Genomic DNA, 9,185 nt, shown 5'->3' on the forward strand with positions numbered 1-9,185 from the left:
CTTTAGACAGGCCTGGTCACCCCACTTAGGGCCCCTCCTGGGCCTGGCAAAATGTATTCTGCCTGAGACCAAACATGCTGGCCAGGACTGTGTTGATCAAGGTGTTACACTGAAGTGACCAGACAAACCTGCCTCCAGGGCAGGGGCAGGCAGAAGGTATGTGGAATAGACTAGCTTTGGCTACCGGGGATTCTGGAGCCGGGCAGTTCTCCACTCTCGCGCTGGCCTGGCGCTTTCCACACTGGGAAGTCGAGAATCACCCTAGAAGCCTGGGAATGCAAGCTCCCGCGATAAGGCCGCCTGCACCCTGCTCTGCTCTGCCCTTGAGCCCAGTGACTCCCGTGACCCCAGGGTGGGCTGCTGTCCAGGACCCCTCAGCTGCACTGCAGGTGGCAAACTCAGAGGCGGCTCCAGGCAGCTCTCCTAAGCTTGCAATAAACACGAGCTTGTGCTGCCCCTTGCTGCCTGTCTGTAAATAATGAACCGGTTTCGTGTAACTTGTGGGAAACCTGTTCCATTTCAACCACTCAGACAGGTTGCTGGCCAGTACACAGGAAACTGCCTCACAAAACCTCCAGGTAAGCCTAGAACACACATGGAAACCCCGAGGGAACTAAACTGAATGTCATGGGACTTTGATTTGGGGCACAGAGCCCCATCACTCCATATTTGCTGAAAGCAGTCGGCTCTCAAGTTAAATTCTCCGTCTCCCTCCGCCACTGCTGATATTTTTAATGTGTTTTTCTTGTTTCCAGGCAGAAGCCTGATCGAGTTGATTAGATTAGGGATGTGGTATTTACTGGCTATGTTAGTGGAAAAAGTTATGCTCCAACCATATTATCTCTCAGAATCACCATGGTTTTGAACGTTTCTTTTCTGACCACAGTCAGATTTCTGACACATTGCCAGCGGATATACACGACTGCTGCATGGAATTGGGTTAAATGACTTGTGCTGTGTGAGACAACACTTATTATCTCCGAGTGATCTGACCAGGGCCGATCCGCGATGACCACCCAGCCACATGCTTTTATAGTTTTTTTTTTTTTTTTTTTTTGACAGGCAGTGCGGACAGTGAGAGAGACAGAGAGAAAAGTCTTCCTTCTGTTGGTTCACCCCCCACAAATGGCCACTACGGCCGGCGCTGCACTGATCTGAAGCCAGGAGCCAGGTGCTTCCTCCTGGTCTCCCATGCGGGTGCAGGGCCCAAGCACTTGGGCCATCCTCCACTGCACTCCCGGGCCACAGCAGAGAGCTGGCCTGGAAGAGGGGCAACCGGGACAGAATCCAGTGCCCCAACCAGGACTAGAACCCGGAGTACCGGTGTTGAAGGCAGAGGATTAGCCTAGTGAGCCGCGGCGCCGGCCAGAACATCGTTTCTTAATGTCCAGCACGGACAAACGTCTCTTGAGAAAGGTTCAAACACAGAATCTTGGCCCCCGCCCTAGTTCGACGGACTGGAACCCACGGCTTGGATTTGCGTGGAGCCCTCTGGGCACCCAGCACAGGCAGAGTGGGCAGAGCTGGTTGTCCTGCAGGGCCTCTCCACCCTGTGGTCAGGCAGCACTTCTAGTCCAAATGTGCCCTGAAAAAATGTCTGCAAACGTGTCACAGCCTTGATGTTGGGACGCCTTCTCTGTCCTCTTCCCACGTCTGCCTCACGGGGATGACCCGCACGCAAGAAGAAACTAGCAAAGAAGTTCCTGGTAGGAACCGCTGGAAGTCTGAGTGGAGTCTGACAGCGCACGATTCAACACCACTGCCAAGGTCAGCACTGCTCTTTGGAGATCGGATTCCCTAAATTGTAGTTGCTCAACTGAGCCTGGTTGCCTTCACGGGCATGGGAGATGGAGATTGGCCAGTTGGCCAACAACTCCAACAATCCACAGCAGGAAGCCCATGCTAACAAGTGGCCAGCCAGGCTCTCCTCCCCAGCCAGGAGTGAGTGAGATCGGAGGGAGGAAAGGAGGAAAGGAGAGAGGGAGGCAGAGGGCAGATGTCTCATCATTTTTCCCTTGGAGTTCATCCATTCCTGGTTGAATACCAGGCAAGCTAAAGAAAAAATTTTCACTTCCGTAGCATCTGGTCTCTGAAAATTGCCAGTGACTTAACACTTCCATACATAAGTGGTCAGAAAACAATCGTGTCTTACTTGCACAGAGCACTTGACGGCTAATAAAGTACATTCCCCTGCTATGTTCTCACGTGGTGTTCATAAACCATTTCCAATGTGAAAGTGGTGCTGGCGAAACAGGGGGAGAGGGGTGCCCGGCAGCCATTCGCCCTCGCTGAAAGCTGAGAAACCTGAGGCCGGGACGAGCGAGGGACTGCAGGAGCCTAGACAACGGCCTCATCTCGAAATCCTCTCTCCCAACAGGGGGATTGTTGGAAGGATGTAAGAAAATGTACACAATGACTCACCAACAAAATGGGGAGTTTCCCTCAGTGGTTTTTTCATAATGTGGATAACAACTATGTGTCCTCAAACTGTGAGCTTTTATATCATTACAACACATCCCCTTGCAGGGATAATAGCAACTAAGGCTGAGAGAGGCTAACTTGCTGATTCCAGAAGTTGTCCAAATCTGTTTGGTGACTTATGACCACGTGCGCAGTAATTCTTTTTTTTTTTTTTTAAATAAAATTCTGCTCGATTAAAACATCACGGCAAGTACAGCAGTGGTGGACTTGGATTTGCCATCAGGTTATGGCTTAAGAGAAGAGAGGGACGTGGATCCGGTTTTAGTGCAGAAGAGCCCTCCCTGACGTTCTATACCGTCACCACTCCACAAGCCGGAGCACAGCCAATCACAGCGAGGAGTGACTGACCCACTGGCTGAGCTGGGGGAAGCTTGACACTCTCATGTCTGACAAGGGGGACATCTGCTCGCGGAGACCACCGGCTTCTCTTCAGCAAACAAATGTTGGCTGAACACTCTGCGGGGTTGACGTGACTTGCCATGACTGCCCCCAGCAGGCTTATCACCTACAGCCAAAAAGGCAGAAGCTGGGGCCGGTGCTGTGGTGCAGTGGGCTAAGCCTCTGCCTGCAGCGACACCATCTCATATAGGCACGGGTTTGTGTCCCCGCTACTCCTCTTCAGATCCAGCTCTCTACTGGCAGCTTGGGAAAGCCGTGGAAGACGGTAGAAGCTCCCAGCTTCGGATCAGCCCAGCTCCAATCGTTGCGGCCATTTGGGGACTGAACCAACAGATGGAAGACCTTTCTCTCTGTCTTTGTAACTCTGCTTCTCCAATAAATAAATAAAATCTTAAAGAAAAAAGGAGGAAAAGAAGCGGTGCAATGTGGGCCTCCAGGTGGATGTGAGCAGAGGAAGGAGTTTATTCTAACCAGATGGGGAAGTACCTTCCCAACTTTGAGGGATGCAGGCATGAGGTGTCAAAAAATGGAGCCAGGAAGAACTGTGAGATTTCAGCTCACGCTGTTTCTGCTTCAGAAAAGTGCTGCGTAGCTTCCCCACAGAGTGAAGGAACAGGAGGCCCAGGAAGTGGCAGGTTGCTCAAGCGTGGGGCACGGGGACGCTGGCGTCAGCTGGAGCACAGGCAGGGGGAGGGGGGCCCTCTCGGTGCGTGCGTGGTCCCCCGACTCAGCCTCTGACGTTCACGACGCGCATCAGCCTGCTCTCAGCCCAAGAAGACACTGTGTTTCCACTGCACTTTTTTCTTTTCTTTTCTAAGATTTATTTACTTGAAAGGCAGTTACACAGAGAGGGATGAGACAGAAATCTTCTTTCTGCTGGTTCATTCCCCAAGTGGCCACAAAGGGCAGGGCCGGGCCAGGCTGAAGTCAGGAGCCAGGAGGTTCATCCGGGTCTCCCATGTGGGTGCAGGGGCCCAAGCACTTGGGCCATCCTCCACTGCTTTCCCAGGTGCATTAGCAGGGAGCTGGGTCGGAAGTGTTACCGGCAACCCTATGGGAAGCCAGCTTTGCAGGCGGCAGCTCTACCTCCCGTGCCACAACACTGGCCCCTCACTGCATTTGTCTCCGCTGCCTCTAACAGTGAGGAGGTGGGAGGCAGCTAGAGTTCGCTGGGTGTAGAAAGAAGTCCACCTCTTTTATCCTTCAGCATGCAGTTAAGAGTAAGAAGGTGTATTTTCAATGGAAGCTTCAAATTAATCAACACAGGCAAGAAGCGCGAACCAAGTTTGCTCAGAGTCCAGCTAGCCCAAGTGGTATCCAAGTAAGACTTAGGGACAAAGCCTCCTCCCTTCCCGCTGAAGTCAGCCAGCAAGCTGGCCACCAGCCCCCAGGAGGGTGCCCTGGGCATGGCCAGCCTGCTCAGCCACACAGCAGACAATTCAGACGTTAAGCACTGGGACAAAACCCACAGCTGCCCTTAGACAGGCCTGCAGGATGCGGGGTCGGGGTGGGGGTGGGGATGGGGGCGGGGGGAGAAAAGGGAGTGAGTCCTGGGCAGTCACCAAGTCCCCGGATGTGACTGAAGAAGGCAGCAAAGATAAATGACAGACACTGGTCGAGAGGTGGGAGGAAGGGACAATTCTGCAATTTTATCCTGGGTCTGAAAACAGTATGTCTGCCGTTGAAAGCGTCTCACGTGTCGTGGGCGGTCCCAAGGAGGGGGGTGGGAGTTCTCTAAGTGCCGTCTGCACCAATCAGCAGCAACGTGTGGAAATCTAATACTAGCAACACAATGACTGGGTTCCACTGAAGGCAGATTGAGTTAGACATTCTGGGGTTTTTAACGGACACTCTGGCTGGCTGAGGCACACAGGAGCCTGAGAACCACTTGGTTTTGGGTCTAGCACTGTGCCTGGGAAGTCACTTAACCATTCCAAGTCCCAAGGTTCCTCTTCTATATGTTAAATAGACATGATGGCACTACTAGCTTATATAGTCATTTTGGAAATGGACATACCTGGAGAACATTTTGAATGATGCCTGAAACATAGCATGTAGCATATACACATTTGCAATTATCGGTACCACAAACATTAAGGGTCAAGTGTGCTCACAAGGCTGCCCTCTGCAGTCCCCCGCTGGCCTCCCCCATTCAGCCTGGCCCCTCAGAGAGGGAAATGAGAGAGGGCGCAGGCTGGCGCCCAGAGGCAGTCCAGCGAAGACAGCAATGATCCAGCCAGCAACACCCAGGGCCCTGGGACACAGGTGTTGACAGAGCTCTGAGAACAAGGACCCCGGGCTATGCTAGCAGATACCAGGCCAGGCGGGCCAGGGCGGGGAACCTGACTTAGCCTAAGGGGTCAGGGAAGGCTTGCCCAAGAAAGAGGAGTTGGTGCTGAGATCAGAGGATTGAGTGACAGTAATAATGCACCCTTTACGGACCCTAAGTATGTGCCATGCATTGCTCTAAACGATTCCATATTTTAAATCATGTCATCCCCATTGGGACTGATATTTTGGTATCACTTTACAGATGAAGAAAGTGATAAACAGAGATGAGAACTTTGATCAAGGAAACAGTGGAGAAGCAGCAGAGAGAGGGCGAAAGCCAAGCACACAGATTCCTGGACCACGCCCCTCACCATGTACAGTTGTCCCAGGAGCCAAAAGAACCCTGAGGGGAGGGGGCTGAAGGGCAGGGAGGTCCCCATGTGTCCGAGGTGTCTGTCCTCACATAGCCTCTGCGGAAGCCGGGGCTGATGCACAGTGCATGACAAACCACGTAGAGGAGAGGGAAGACATGCAGTAAAACAGGCGATGTCGAGTTCCACCCTCTTCGCCTTGTGCATTTATTTGTCTGATTATATATGTGACCACTGCAAAAAAGGAGATGTAAAAAAATCAACAGAAAAAATTATAAAAGTTAGCTGTAATATTTACTCAGTGACAACCACTATAAATATTTAGTTATACGTGGAGTATTTTTCCAGCATGTGTGAACATTGGAAATCTACAACACCTGTTTTATTGCATTGCAACCATTCAGAGTCAGCCTTGGCCTGAGTTTGGTCACCTGTACCAGGTGGTAGCAGCGGAGAGAGATAATGGCTTCAAAATTGGCTCCTCTGTCCTGGCTGAAGCCTGACTCCTGGTGGACAGAAACATCAAGGACAGGTTTCTATCTGAAGGCCTCCACATCAGGTTTAAGCTACCCATTCATCCTGTCATTCAGCAGGGGATGCTGATCACTCCCTACCCGCACAGCATGCTGGGAAGACAAGTATGAACGCTAAGACGCAGCCTTTTTAGGAAGTGGCTCCTCTACTCTGCCTCGTTTTGTTTCAAGAGCGCGGTAGTTTTCTTCAACAACCGACCCCTCAGGTGCTGCCATCTCTGGGTAGCTTTTGAGAATGGGGTACTTTCCTTTGTACACGTTCCTTACAGTCCAGAAGCGAGCCATTTCCAATGCTGTCTACCTCTGACCGCTCCAGTGGACTGCACTGTTAGCTGTCCAGACCATTCTCCGGGGTTCTGCAGGGTCAGCAACCACACAAGAACACAGATGTGTCCATCTTGGGGATTCTCTGCTGACCCTCTCAGACCTACTTTCTCCTCGTCCGCCCTTGCTAACCACGCAGACTTTGTTGGTTCTGCCAGTGGGAGGCGCCGGCAGGAGATGAGAGGGCAGGAGAGTAGAATGTTCATCTCCACACCTATCCACCAAGACGCCAGTAGATGTGGGCCCCTTCTCATCTACTGGTCAGTTCTTGTCAAGTCTGCTGGCCCCACACTTACAGCTCGCCAGGCTCCCATGCCTCTTTGCACCTGGAGAGGGGCTCTTTCCCACCCCCTCCTGCTCCCCTGAGCCCTCCCCACACCCTGTAATACTGCAATCCTGTTAGGCGTTCCTCAGCCTCCTCTAGGCCTTTCATTCATAAAATGGGATAGCAGGTGTCATTCCTTCTTTCTGCTGTGGTGGTGTTGCTCCCCCTCTCACGGAGGAACGACACTAGAACCTGCGCTGTTCTCTTTGCCCGGCCCTTCCCGGGTTGGCTGCCGCTCCCTCACTCGTGGAGGAACGACACCGTCCCGGGTTAGCTGCCAGCCCCCAGCCTCCGCAGAGGAGCGGCACACCGCCGGCCGGCTCTCTCAGGGGCTGCTCAGATGTTCCTCAGGTGTTCCTGGTGCATGTTGTCTCTCTCCTCCTTTATAGTCCTCTTCTACCAATCCCAACTCTGCTGCCCACACACCGAGCATGCTGCTCTCCTCCAATCAGGAGCAGGATCAGCTGCTGCAGCTTATCAGTCAAACAGGTGAGGCAGCTGTGTAGAAGTTGTTTGCTGTCGCTCAGCACCACATGGTGGGAGATCAGATGCATAGAATTAGTCCTAGCAGTTCCAGTAATTTAGTCTAGTCTCAGTTGCTCCCCACATGGTGGGAATGTTTTAAGTGTGACAGAATATGGTTTTCAAATGACTGCCTTTATGAGTATTTGAATATTACCAAAAATATTTACTTGTTTGGTTTCCTCATGAGTCAGATGTCATTGAAGGCTTGAAGAGTCTACATCCTCATATAACGTCAGTGCCAAAAGGCGGGCTCTCATTTGGAACTAAAATGTTCAGACTTGAAGATCTGAATCTGGAAAAGGTGATTAACCACCATCCTTGTTTATTACTGTTATTAAATTCAAGTGTGGTTGTATGAGGGTGACAGTAACTACCAAAGTGCACTTGGAAAGTAAAGAATAAATGGAGTTTGGTGATAACCTTGATGGTCTCTCCAGAGTCGGCACCTATTTAATTATTACACTGTAATACCCGAGTGACTTGCGTATGAAGGGCCGCCACCAACTGGTGAATTCTATGCTAAAAGGCAAAAGATCTGACTCCCTCGCATGGAAGCGTCTTACTCTTCGTTCTTCATGGGCTTCGGTAAACGTACTTTCACATCCTGTGTATCCAGTCAATGAATATCTACTTTAAATAGCAAATAATTCTGCTTTTCCATTTGAAGAGCTGTGGGGACAGACACCAACCATTCCCCAGCTCAGTCTGTGACTACAGGAAGCTGGCTGCCGGCCCCAGCCCTAGTACACCCCAGGAATTGTCCTTCCACTTCTCCCTAGTGTCACCGCTCTGAGAGACCAGGCACTGTGTCTGTTCTACACGTAATGGTATCGAGGGCCAGATGTCTAAAAATGGTACCAAACAGCTTCGATCACTTGTTGTAAACTCCTATCCGCTCCTTTACCACTGCCGGAAAGCCCTGCCAGGGTCACCTCCAGGTTCCGTCATAAGCATACTTCCTATTCGGAAGTGACTCCGAGTTTACTTTTAAAGAATCAAAATCAAGGAAAAATTGAACTGTAACTCTCAGCTAAACATTAGTAAAGATGATGGACTGTCTCTTTTTTTTTTTTTTTTTTTTTAAAGATTTATTTGAAAGAGAGAGGAGAGGCAGAGAGAGAGAGGTCTTCATCCGCTGGTTCACTCCCCAGTTGGCTGCAAGTCCCTGATGCCCCAAGCCAAAGTCCACCTCAACCAAAAACTGGAGAATAAGCAGAAACAGAAGAGGCACAGAGCTTTAGGAAGCAAGGGGTCCAGAGATGACAGAGTCCGCTGACTGATCCGTATGTGGTCCTGCCTTGGGCCTGGCCAATGAAATTGCTGATTTAAAAATTAATATCCTTAGGGTGGTAAGACAAGCAGTTATCACACAAATAAATAAACACAAGCTACCACACATGTGCACACACATACACAGAACAGTAAGAACAAAAGTGAGCCCTTAGAAATTAAAAACCAGGGGTCGGCGCTGTGGCGCAGTAGGTTAACACTCCACCTGAGGCACCGGCATCCCATATGGGTGCCAGTTCTAGTCCCAGCTGCCCCACTTCTAACCCAGCTCTCTGCTGTGGCTGGGAAAGCAGTAGAAGATGGCCCAAGTCCTTGAACCCACGTGGGAGACCTGGAAGACGCTCCTGGCTCCTGGCTCTGTATCAGCGCATCTCTGGCTACTGCGGCCATCTGGGGACTGAACCAATGGAAGGAAGATCTTTCTCTGTCTGTCTCTCTCACTGTCTGTAACTCCACCTCTCAAATAAATAAATAGAATCTTTTAAAAAAAGAAATTAAAAGCCAGATGAAAAATACAGGAGAGGCAATCTCCCAGAAACCAGAACAGAGACAAAAGGTGACGCACAGGAGGAAGAACAGCAGTAGACACGAGCAAGGACCAGTCAGGACGGCCGGGAGACGGGGGAGGACGGGTGTCTGTGGGTGAGCACCGGCTGACCACATCCT

The sequence above is a fragment of the Oryctolagus cuniculus genome, chromosome 5, assembly GCF_964237555.1.
Source record: "Oryctolagus cuniculus chromosome 5, mOryCun1.1, whole genome shotgun sequence".
In the NCBI taxonomy this organism is placed as follows: Eukaryota; Metazoa; Chordata; class Mammalia; order Lagomorpha; family Leporidae; genus Oryctolagus; species Oryctolagus cuniculus.